Raw genomic sequence first — 13584 nt, forward strand, 5'->3', positions numbered from 1 at the left:
TTGAATATTCCAAGTATTCTTTACTACTTCCTAGTATATCTTGTTTTTGATAACAGATAATTATTTTCATTTTGCCTGTCATACTTTATGGAGAAAAAAAAGTTTTTGTATTATTACATAGCTAACTACTTGGATTAGTAGCTTGCTAAGCTAACTACTTAGCCAAGAAGTTAGCTAAGTAGTTAGCTTAGCAAGCTCCTTAGCTAAATATTTAGCCAAAAAGTTAGCTTAGTAGTAAGCTTAGCAAGCTATTTTGATAAATACTTAGCCAAAAAGTTGGCTAAGTAGTTAGCTTAGCAAGCTCTTTAGCTAAATACTTAGCCAAAAAGTTAGCTAAGTAGTTAGCTTAGCAAGCTCCTTACCTAAGTACTTAGCCAAAAAGTTAGCTTAGTAGTAAGCTTAGCAAGCTATTTTGATAAATACTTAGCCAAAAAGTTAGCTAAGTAGTTAGCTTAGCAAGCTACTTAGCTAAAAAAAATGGATATGGGTCATTTTTTACCCATGTTGTGCATTAGAAGGGTAGTGACACAAATAGGGATTTTATTAAAAAATGAATAAAGGAAAACATAAAATTAGGATGTATGATGACCAAAAACAAACTAATTGAGGAAAACCTGGAATACTGAATGATGAAAATAATTTATTGCAAAGATATAGAACATAAAAACTCTGTCGGGTCACTTTAGACCCATGTTGTGCATCAAAGGGTTAACAAAAAATAGCCAAAATCTTCTATCCAGATACCAGTAAGTTCATCTCTTGAGAACAATATATACCATGATATTGCATGTTTTCTGGTAATTCAATAAATAAATAAATAGTCTATATAAAATAACCACATGGCAAAGCCTATTTTTGTATACTCCATGTTAGTATCACAGCCCCTCTATGGCTTGCTCCAGCTTTGCTCTTAAATGCAAGGCTCAGAACATAAAGCACCGTCCAAATGACATAAATATTACCATGACAACGATCGGTAGCGCCGGTTTTCATCATCACAATGAAACAATATAGAAAACATATACAATAGACATTTTTTATAATCGTTTTGACGATGTATGTTGTATTTTTTCTTCAAAGATATCCTTTTATTGGTAATGTCCTGTAGCAGCATTTGTGCCCATATGATTTGATCAGTTTGATGACTTGTGCAGGCGACAGGAATCCGTGAAATAGCCACGGATTCGCTTAACTCAAAATCCGTGGAATTGCCACGGAATCACTCAAATTTCCGTGAAACTGACACGGATTTCGCTACAATGCAAGTTAATGACAGTCATATCCCGTGGCTATTCCATGGATATTTGTTCCTATTGGTTTGTTCCAAGTCACGTGACTTTCAAGGTCCCGGCAGTCAGAACAAAAAACATGGCGGACAGTTCTCTCATTTTTAGTGAAAAAAATCAATATTTTGACTTAGTTTCTGCATAAAAATGGATTTTGATCACATTTCTAGCGAGAAATATATGTTTTATTTTCTAAATATTCACTCATTGTTGTCTTTTTTTAGCATAGATAATATACATGCAGTATAATTATTTATTAGACAGTGTGTGATATTCGATATATTGGGTAGAAATAGGTTTTTTCACAACCCTAAAACTACAACAAGTGCGCTGATGTCGACATAAGTACTGAAGAGAGGTCTAGGGAGTTGTAGTTTTTTTTAATAAAACAGGGTTTCCCCTAAAAGTGGAAATTTTCTCATTTTTAGTGAAAAAAATCAATATTTTGACTTAGTTTCTGCATAAAAATGGATTTTGATCACATTTCTAGCCAGGAATATATGTTTTATTTTCTAAATATTCACTCAGTGAATGTACATAATCACTTTGTATGTTGGAATAGCCACGGGATATGACTGTCATTAACTTGCATTGTAGCGAAATCCGTGTCAGTTTCACGGAAATTTGAGTGATTCCGTGGCTATTCCATGGATTTTGAGTTAAGCAAATCCGTGGCTATTTCACGGATTCCTGTTAGACCAGGTTGCATGGTGATGTTTCGCTATGGCCAAGTTGATAGAAATCGCCCAAACTATAGAAACAGCAAGAGACTGGCTTCCTATCTGACTGATTCAACTTAATTTGCTACTAGCTAGCACAATCTTTGATAAATACAATAAAAAAAAAACCTTTCCTCTGTACTAAAAATGTGAAGTGTGGAGTCTATAGTACAGGTAACAGGAGTTTCAGGTAAACTGTTAAATGTCAATGTAATAAAACTCAATCCAGTCTCCAGCCGTGTACTCAATACTTCACCGTGACTCTCTGGTGACTACATCTAATAAACCAAAGATTGGTATTGATACAAGTCACACAGAAAGTATTGCTATACCTTGCTTCTTCAGTGATTCTAACATTTCTCTGACTTCCACGCAAACATTCGAATCGACCTCCATCCTTCATCCCTTCATCTGTTTCTCTCCCTCCATCCCTGCTGCTGTTTTTCAGATTTGTTCCCCTCCCCTCTTCAGGATCCTCTTCTCTCTTCAACTATGCTGTTTACCCACAAGTGCAGATTTCTCTCTCTTCCTTTTTTGTATTCTTCTGTTGTTCCCTCGCTCACCTCTCCTTCTTCCCTTCCGTCATGTCTGTACTCTATCTGCTGCTGTACTCGTTTGCCTCCCAGCACGGATCCTTCCTTGCTTTTCTTCAATGTTGGAGTATGGACACTGAAACCAACTTACAACCACAAACTCTATTATATATATATGTATATATATATATATATATATATATATATATATATGACTTTACACAGTATATATACAAATGGATATATAAATATATCAAAATCTAAGCCACCGTTTCTATTCTACTGGTATTATGATGATAATAATGATAATACTAATATTAAAGCTGAATCTGGTTGATGACTATAATATCTGTATTTCCGTACTTCAGTGTTATATAAAAGAAAAAATATTCTAAGAGAAACTTACTAGTGATTGTGTGTGGAAATCTGAGGCTGCCGTTCTGCTCTTCTGATTAAAAACATGCTTCTTGTTTTTGTTTTTGGCTATAAAAGCTGAGACTACTACTTGTATAAAAGAAACCTACAGCTAAAAAGGACTTTTATTTTATTATTATTATTATTTTATTTTCATTTTTTTGGAAAATTATCATTACTATTATTATTATTATTATCAATCAAATCAATTTATCTACTGTTTTCTTATTTATTTGCTCTGATGAAATCAATAAAATTTAAATGGTACTTTTATTTTTCTTAAACCTACTTTAAGTCTGGCCTGGCAGTTTTTTTTGTTGACGCTGGCACAACTTCTGAAGGCTCATCCCAGGTGTGTAGAAGTGTGTAATGATGGCTGGTGTTCAATACACGTCTGTCTTCTTATTGTCTCCTCCTTTCTCCACATTACTGTGGATCTTTGCTCATTCACATCTACTCTATCCTTTTATCGTCTTCTCTCAATCTAATCGATTACCGTATTTTCCGCACCGGAGTATAAGCCGCAGCAGCTAAATTGAACGAAATTAAATTAATTTCGAAATGAAATGAAATTTAATTTGAAATTAAATTACACTACTGGTCAAAAGTTTTAGAATACACCAACTTTCCCAGAATTTAATTGAAAATGATGCAGTTTAATGTCTCACTGTACTGAAATTAATGCACATTTGCAACATTTAAAATTCTTTATTGAGCATGATAGTGTTTTGAAAGTAAAAAAAAGATTCAAAATCACATTTTATGTTGAACTAAAGGACTAAAAAAAGACACAAAATGACAAAAAAAGACACCAAAAGACACAAAATGACTAAAAAAAGACACAAAATGACCAAAAAAAGACACAAAATGACTTACAAAGACATGAAAAGAATTCAAAAATGGACAAAATAGCCCAAGACTCCATAGAGTTAAGTTGTTAACCCATTTCTTGTTCCCTGAAAAAGGCCTACTTGTATAATTCTGAAATGTACATTATTTTCCAGTTTTGGTTAAGCTTACCTTTTTTTATTTACCTCTGGCAGTTCACCACTTACCTTTGGACCCTTTCAAGCTGTTCATTTGACTTGAACTGCTTGAATTTCAATAAAAAAATGGAAAAATTGGGATGTTCTAAAACTTTTGACCGGTAGTGTATATGAGCCGCACTGGACTATAAGCCGCAGGTGTTTTAATGTGTAATTACCATATGTAAGGGTTGGTGCTCAGAGGGGATTGTGGGGAAAGAGATGGCTGCTTGAGGAAGCTTCTTTTACAGCCAGATTGACTGTCTTTAACTTAAAAGCTGCATCATATGCATTTCTACGTTTGTTTTACATAATGACGGTTTGTGCATGAAAACTTCCTTTGCACAAACTATCTCGCTCTCGTAATGTCGGTCTGTCTCTCGCTCTGTCTCTCGTTCTGTCTCGTTCTGTCTCTCGTTCTCTCTCGTTCTGTCTCTCGTTCTGTCTTGTTCTGTCTCTCGTTCTGTCTCATTCTGTCTCTCGTTCTGTCTCGTTCTGTCTCTCGTTCTCTCTCGTTCTGTCTCTCGTTCTGTCTTGTTCTGTCTCTCGTTCTGTCTCATTCTGTCTCTCGTTCTGTCTCTCGTTCTGTCTCTCGTTCTGTCTCTCGTTCTGTCTCTCATTCTGTCTCGTTCTGTCTCTCGTTCTGTCTCTCGTTCTGTCTCGTTCTGTCTCTCGTTCTGTCTCGTTCTGTCTCGTTCTGTCTCTCGTTCTGTCTCTCGTTCTGTCTCTCGTTCTGTCTCGTTCTGTCTCTCGTTCTGTCTCGCTCTGTCTCTCGTTCTGTCTCTCGTTCTCTCTCGTTCTGTCTCGTTCTGTCTCTCGTTCTGTCTCTCGCTCTGTCTCTCGTTCTTTCTCTCGTTCTGTCTCTCGTTCTGTCTCTCGTTCGGTCTCTCGTTCTGTCTCTCGTTCTGTCTCTCGTTCTGTCTCGTTCTGTCTCGTTCGGTCTCTCGTTCTGTCTCTCGTTCTGTCTCTCGTTCTGTCTCGTTCTGTCTCTCGTTCTGTCTCTCGTTCTGTCTGTCTCTCGTTCTGTCTGTCTCTCGTTCTGTCTCGTTCTGTCTCTCGTTCTGTCTCGTTCTGTCTCGTTCTGCCTCTCGTTCTGTCTCTCGTTCTGTCTCTCGTTCTGTCTCGTTCTGTCTCGTTCTGTCTCTCGTTCTCTCTCTCGTTCCGTCTCTCGTTCCGTCTCTCGTTCCGTCTCTCGTTCCGTCTCTCGTTCTGTCTCTCGTTCTGTCTCTCGTTCTGTCTCTCGGTTTCACTTTTACTTTAGCGCGCTACCTGTTTCTCTCTTTTCCGGCGCCCTGCCAGATTGGCTCGGGGTCCTTCGTCTGCCGCTGATTACGGCACGGCGACTCCGACAAACTAAGTAGCTTTCGACACAAATACACACAGACAAGTGAAAAATAGCTTCAAAGTATCTGAAGGACCCCGAGCCGATCTGGTAGTACACCTGCCTCCAGCTCTTCCTCCTGGCGGACCGGTCATAGAGCCCAGAGAGTTAAAGTTGGTGGACTGTAACCTGTAACATCCAGAGATTTAGGAGGTCACCTAGTGGCCGTTAGCTGGAAAAATCCATAGATTAGCCGCACCGTTATATAAGCCGCAGAATCGAAAAATGGGGAAAAAAACGCGGCTTATAGTCCGAAAATTACGGTAGGTTCCTTTGCTGCCTCTGTCCCTCTTCCTCTCAACTGATTTCTTTCATTCCTTCATTTTCATTTGATTATGTTGCATTTTCCTTCTCTACCTCTCTTTCTCTCTCTGTCTCCACTCTGTTGGTTTTTAAGGTTTTGTGGTTCGTTTCTCTCCAGACTCTAATGAGCTCCAGGGGGAAAATTAGAGCTGGAATAACAAGCAAACATCAACATCATCTCCCCTCTTCCTCCAGATCCCTCCCTCCCTTCTCCTCTTTTTCTTCTTTTCCACCTTAATCTGACTTTTATCTCTCTATATTTTGCTTTCCCGCCGATTGATTCTTCTTCCTGTCTTGCTGCCCCCTCCCTCTTTCCTTTGTCACACTTTTTACTCCCCCTTTCATTCCTCTCTTAGCATCAAAATACTGTGTTGGCGAATATATATATATATGTTTGAATTCTCACTTCCCAGGAGGAGTTTTGAAAACTCTCTGTCTCTCTCTGTCAGTCTGTCTCTCTGATCGTCGCTCTTGCTCATCGGGGCTTCACGTCCTCTAAACTTAACAACAAAATAAGTTGTTTTCATACAGTCTTTGCCTTCATTTTCCTGAAAATTTTGTCTATAATGTTTGCTTAGGTTGAGACAAAACTTGGTTAAGGTGAAGAAAGAGGTAGATGAGAAGATCGAGATTGTACGTTTAACCTCCTGTGACCCTGCGTCCTCATATGTGGACATTTCTTTTTAGGTTTGCTGGACCTTATACTTAATTTTGCTTAACTATGACCTGTTGTCCTCAGTAGTCAATACATTAATCAGTATAAAAATCAGATGGCAGCATCTTGGTAAAGTCAATCAGCAGCTTATCCCCAGAAAAAAGTGGACCAGGTACAAAAACTGATCAGATTTTATGGTTAAAACTTGTTTATTTGTGCTTAATATGGTTTGTAGTCTGACTATTTTTTAGCAATAGCAACAAGCTACGACACCACTAGTCAGGAAGTACTCTGACTTTTACTGTCGTTCTTGTGAGGGTGTAAATGTAAGGAAATAAACAGTTTTATAAACTAATGAATTAATTGTGTTATACAGTAAAATTAACCTTTTTTCCCCAAAAACTACTTCCTGTTCAAAGACAATGCCTAGTTTTTGTACTTATCAGGTCCTACTGATCCAAAATATCTAGGAGAAACTAACAATACATACAAAACAAAAGCTTGGGTCTCAGGAGGTTAAAGCTACAGCCAGCAGCATGTTACCTTAGCTTAGCTTAGCTTAGCTTAAGGGCTGGAAATGGGAGGAAACACAGAGTTTACTGAATAACTTGTTTTGATATTTATTTATGGGGATGCAAGCTGTTTCCCCTTGTTTCAAGTTTTTATGCTAAGCTAACACTGTAGCCTTATATTTTTTTCTTTCTGGTGAGGACATTCTCTCTGGAAGATATAAGTGTTTATTTGACATTTTTATTTGATTTATGACTTAAGAAATCATCAAAATGTTGACAAATTTCATGTTAATATACTAATTGAGTTAATAATTGTTTCAACAAAGACAACAATAATTGTCAAAAGGAAAAACAGGCCACTTGTGAGGCTCAATTGTCTGCAAGAAAACTGAATAATGCATAAATACATTGATTAATGCTGATTTTTGAAGTAGTAAAGTAAAATTGACGAATTTTGGACGAATAATGAAGCAGACAACAACTAAAACATCTCTCTGTCTGTGCATTTATATATATGTTTATATTTTATTGTTACTTTTAATCTAAGTCCTTTGCTATCAGTTTAAAGGTCCATTCTGACCTCCTGGGTGTGTAACAGTCAGCTTCAAGCCAGACACTCCTTGGAAAGTAAGAACTTGATACTTTGGGATTTGTCAGAAAAGACACAAAATTACCCAAAAAAGAATCAAATTGACCACAAAATGACAAAAAATGACCACAAAAAGACACAAATTGACCAAAAAGACACAAAATGACAAAAAAAAAGGAAACAAAATTACCAAAAAAGACACAAATTGACCACAAAATGATCTGAAAAAGACACAAAATGACCAAAAAAGACACAAAATGACCAAAAAAAGACACAAAATGACCAAAAAAGACACAAAATGACCAAAAAAGACACAAAATGACCAAAAAAGACACAAAATGACAAAAAAAGATACAAAATGACCAAAAAAGACACAAAATGACCAAAAAAAGACACAAAATGACCAAAAAAGACACAAATTGACCCCAAAATGATCAAAAAAGACACAAAATAACCAAAAAAGACACAAAATGACCAAAAAAAGATACAAAATGACCAAAAAAGACACAAAATGACTAAAAAAACACAAGATGACGCCCCAAAAAAGACATTAAATGACCAAAAAGACTAAAACACATGAACACTTTAACACAGTGGAGACAGAGCTGACTTCCAAAATGATTTGGCGACCCCCAGAAATCATCTCGCGACCCCAAGGTTGAGAATATCTGACCTAAATAATCACGACTGCTGCTTGGCACTTGTTGTGGATGCCCCAGACACTTTGTAAAATGCTGTCATGTCTGGATTAAGAACATCACCCAGAGGTGCATGCAGCCCAGTGAATTTCATCGCCCTCTTCAGGAACTGCGTCCGGATTATTGGTACATAGCCAAAAATAAACTGCTTTTTCTGTGACTCAGCTGTAAAAAGCAAAATCAAAGACTTACATGGAAATTGCTTTGCCTTCTCTCAGCGGTTTGTTCAAAGCCTTCCTCTGTGCACACATATGAATGCAGCAACGCAAAAGAGCTCATGTTTTTCTAATTTTAGTGAACCTGAGCATTATGATGAATCAATCAGTCCTGTGCACAGAATATCCTCTTTCTATTGACTGGGAAGGCCAAAGACCATCTTTACCTCCAAATGATAATGAATGTCCCACTGGACATGTGCTTGCCAGGTTTTAGCACATACACTACTGGTCAAAAGTTTTAGAACACACCAACTTTTCCAGAATTTAATTGGAAATGATGCAGTTTAATGTCTCAGTGTACTCTGAAATTAATGCACATTTGCAACATTTAAAATTCTTTATTGAGCATGATAGTGTTTTGAAAGTAAAAAAAAAAGATTCAAAATCACATTTTATGTTGGACTAAAGACTAAAAAAAGACACAAAATGACTTACAAAGACATGAAAAGAATTCAAAAATGGACAAAATAGCCCAAGACTCCATAGAGTTAAGTTGTTAACCCATTTCTTGTTCCCTGAAAAAGGCCTACTTGTATAATTCTGAAATGTACATTATTTTCCAGTTTTGGTTAAGCTTACCTTTTTTTATTTACCTCTGGCAGTTCACCACTTACCTTTGGACCCTTTCAAGCTGTTCATTTGACTTGAACTGCTTGAATTTCAATAAAAAACTGGAAAAATTGGGGTGTTCTAAAACTTTTGACCGGTAGTGTAGCTCTCATTTTGGTTATACAAGGAATGGATAGCAATGATCCCTGTACCCATATTCCCACAGTACACATGTGACATAGTTGCAAGCCTTTTACAGGTCCACAAAAACACATGTAATATGGATTGGCAAATTTCCATATTACGTTTCAGCATTGTAAAGCAAATGTCAACCACCCCTCGTGCCTTGCCACAGAGGACTTTTTGAATACCTCAACAAGCTCTACCAGCAGTATAGTCTAGACGCAATTGTCCAAAAAGTGAAAGTGAGGAGCATTTAAATTTAAAATTTTTTTAAAAAATTAAAAAAAAAAATGGTTCCCAAGCGAAATTTTGAGTTTTTGACCTTCTCATTTGCATATAAAAAATGGCCGCCGTTGGTCATTGGACCATTTCCCCTTAGTTTTTTTGTAAGTAGGCAGGGGTGAACTCAAAATTTCAAGGCAACAAACTTTGATAAAATTTTAAGTTGGACAATTAAACTAAATATTTTAAGTTTTGTTTTTGAGTTTGCTCAACTCTGAATTCAGATTTTTGTCAACTCAACTGTAAGTTGTACTAACTTATAATTTTACATTATAAGTTATAATAACTTTTAATGCTAACTTCTGCAATGTGCTGAATTGGCACGATTGTAGCGCCGCTATGAAATGTCAGCTAATGTTGCGACCACAATTTTGAGTTAGCATTGATACGCTAATGGCTACTCTTGTAGCTGCAACAAGCAGCGCAGCTAGCATCAGTTAGCCGCTAGCATCAGTTAGCCGCTAGTTTTCGCTAATGACTGAATTTCACCGCTTTCCCGCATTTCACAACAAAGAAATAAGAGTTATCAGAACTATTGTCCCTTGTTGTGAACCCCAACTTAAAGATATAAGTAACAACAACTCACCAACTTGTTTTTGAGCAGACAACTGGCTTCCTTTGTTGTGCTAACTTACATTATTGCTCTAAATGTCAATAATTTATATTTCCACGTTTTAGTAACTTAAATCACTGTTTTAGGCCAAAAAATACAAGTTGGCTTTTTTGCAGTGTGTATGATGGAACGTGTGTGTGTGAGGGAGTTTGTGTTTGTGTGTGTGTGTGTGTAAATTTCCCTCACAGCAGCAGGTCCAGAGGCCTTCCTCGTCCTCCAGCAGTAATCTGATTGTGGCTGAGTGAGGGAGACATAATTGTCTGCAGTAGGTCACTGCACAGAAAACTAAGTGTGTGTGTGTGTGTGTGTGTGTGTGTGTGCTATGTGGCTTCTCTCCTCTATTTTCCTCTCCTCTCCTCTCCTCTCCTCTCCTCCTCTCAATGTCAACAGAAAGCTGACAGTCGGGTCTGATGCAGCATTATATTTTCAGCTCTATGAAAATGTGCTCACACTTATTTACAGTTGCCAAGTGCCCACACACACACACACACTTACTGACACTCTCACACTTCCTGCTGCCATACACACTTTGCCCCCCGTAACCTTTCACTCCAGCCAGATGGACATAGACAACAAGACACACCAATAGAGAGTGAGTCACACTGACATCTAGACAGAAAAAAATGAACAGACCAGCAAGTATTTTGTCCCAAAGACGGATAACCTTTGACCTCTACCCAACTCAGCCATTCTTCAGGTCACATGCAGACACATCCACAGTAGCTGATCTCCACACATCTCTTTGATCATCTGACACAGAGTCTCTAAGGCCCTCCCCTTCCTTTCACCCCTTGTCACTCAAACTGCACTTTGAGACAGTGAGAAAAAAATACACACAAATTCTTCAGGGTGAATGTTTCAATTCCTTGAGTTTATGCATTCGTTCAGAAAAGCACACTGAAAATAACTATTATATATACATAAAACTATGAATGAACACGTGGAATTATGTACTTAACAAAAAAGTGTGAAATAACTGAAAACATGTCTTGTATTCTAGTAAGCAAAGGGTGGTTACTTTGAGGAATCTAAAATACAAGACATGTTTTCAGTTATTTCACACTTTTTTTGTTAAGTACATAATTCCATATGTGTTCATTCATAGTTTTGATGCCTTCAGTGAGAATCTACAATGTTAATAGTCATGAAAATAAAGAAAAACTCTTGACAGCTTTACCAGAGGATTGTGAGGGAGAAGACTAATTTTCCTACGTTTCTATGTATAAATTATTTCTGTAGAGTGGAATTTACGGCCTGGAGCGCAGTTTAAAATTTATTTTTTGACAGTTTCTTCTCTCCCTCTACACTCTGGTGATGATGTCACACACTGTGACACGAACATTCCGTGCAATACACACCCATTATAATCTCAGAATTTCTCCAAAAATGATCATGGTCATTGAACAGGGATTGATAAAAAACTATATGACCTATCGAAACGTGGATTAATACACCAATACACAAGACTTGTGTCTACTGTTTAAAGTTTAAATGGAGTCTCTAGGTGAAATTATGCCGGAGAAGTAGACGTTTAAAAATCTCCAATGATTGTTCTTTTTCGCTCATTTTTTGTCAGCTGTCCCATTCATTTCAATGCAAAATTTTGAGCAGTTTTTCGCGTTTTTACGTCGCGAAAAAATTCGTATTCTGTAGAGAAAAGTAATAGCACACCGATCCCGATCAAACCGCACGTTTTGATATATAATTTGTCCTGCAACTCTTCAAGTTGTAGGACTAGTAGCGGGACGAAATTGCGTCCGGAAGAGGAAGAAGAAGAAATCCACAGTATAACAATAGTGCTTGGTGCGATTGCCCCGAGGCCCTAATAATGTAGGATATGGAAGCTGTGGTGGAGGTCAGAGCTATAAATGCTCAGAAGTCTTGTGTGTTCTATTTCAGTGTCTTCCAGGCTTCAAAAAACATCCAAAACACAGTTTTAGGAAATTAAAGGCTTTTTATTTAAACAGAGTTACTAGCATTAAAAAGACCCAAACGACCCTTGACACCATCCTGGTGGTTGTAATGTGGTTGTAAAATTTAAATGAAATAAATATTTCGAATAGAGTATTTTGATATGTCTTGAAACCATATACACATATAGTTAGAGTAAAAAAATGTGTGGCTGTACAGACAAATCCATCCGTAGAGCAACATCCACCAGCTGCTGCTCTGAAATCTAATTTATCTCAGTTCATGGCTGCCAAGCAACAACCCAAACATCTCTGTCTCACTGTCAGTGGCAGTACATCCAGATATAAATCAAATCAAGAAGCAAATCAAATAAACACAACATTTGTGAGCCTAGATGTCCCCATTATACACATTTGCTGTAAACTATCCTTACTGATTCTTTTCAAACATTTGCTATAGATGCATGACTTCATATTTCATAATTGTGTAGTTGGGTTGCTAGGGAAGAGGATTGGGAAAATAAAATTATGAGAGGAGGAATTTTTTTTGTTATGCAGTTCAAGAAAAAAGTCTAAATGACGAGAATAAAGTCAACTTTTTGTGCACTGCAAAAAAGGTGTTTAGTCTAAAAACAAGATAAAATCACAATTTAAATTAAATTCATAATTCAAATTATCTTGTCCGACAAAATATTTCATTTGCAGCAACATTTTTGCTAAAACAAAAGTGTTGCATATTTTGCAGTTTGTAATGTGCCTGCATGACAGTTCAACTGGTACTGAAGGACTCTCTGCATGGAACTTAACATTAACATTTAAGAAAAAAATACTACACCGAGTTCAGTTCAGTTCAGTTCAGCTTTTATTTCGAACATGTGCGAGTAACACAACAAAGTAAACACAAAAACAAAAACATCCAATGAGAATAATCAAAACAAAAAAAAATAGCAATAGTCAAAACAAACGCTGTAATGTGAACGCAACATGTCCGAAAAGGAGTAGGATGAAGCATAATATGCTTATTCAATTTTTTTATTTATTTGCTTCTCCACTACTCAATTAACACTCAATTTTTCCAGTTTTTTATTGAAATTCAAGCAGTTCAAGCCAAATGAACAGCTTGAAAGGGTCCAAAGGTAAGTGGTGAACTGCCAGAGGTAAATAAAAAAAGGTAAGCTTAACCAAAATTTCAGAATTATACAAGTAGGCCTTTTTCAGGGAACAAGAAATGGGTTAACAACTTAACTCTATGGAGTCTTGGGCTATTTTGTCCATTTTTGAATTCTTTTCATGTCTTTGTAAGTCATTTTGTGTCTTTTTTGGTCATTTTGTGTCTTTTGGTGTCTTTTTTTGGTCATTTTGTGTCTTTTTTAAGTCATTTTGTGTCTTTTGGTGTCTTTTTTGGTCATTTTGTGTCTTTTTTTCCTTTAGTCCAACAAAAAATGTGATTTTGAATCTTTTTTTTACTTTCAAAACACTATCATGCTCAATAAAGAATTTTAAATGTTGCAAATGTGCATTAATTTCAGAGTACACCGAGACATTAAACTGCATCATTTTCAATTCAATTCTGGAAAAGTTGGTGTGTTCTAAAACTTTTGACCAGTAGTGTATATATTTAAATAATACATATTTACAAAAAAAAAAAAATAGATTACAGTTCACATTGTATACATGTGCAGGCACTATATTATTTAGCAGAGAGAATGGACAC

The sequence above is a fragment of the Centropristis striata genome, chromosome 6, assembly GCF_030273125.1.
Source record: "Centropristis striata isolate RG_2023a ecotype Rhode Island chromosome 6, C.striata_1.0, whole genome shotgun sequence".
Classification (NCBI taxonomy): domain Eukaryota; kingdom Metazoa; phylum Chordata; class Actinopteri; order Perciformes; family Serranidae; genus Centropristis; species Centropristis striata.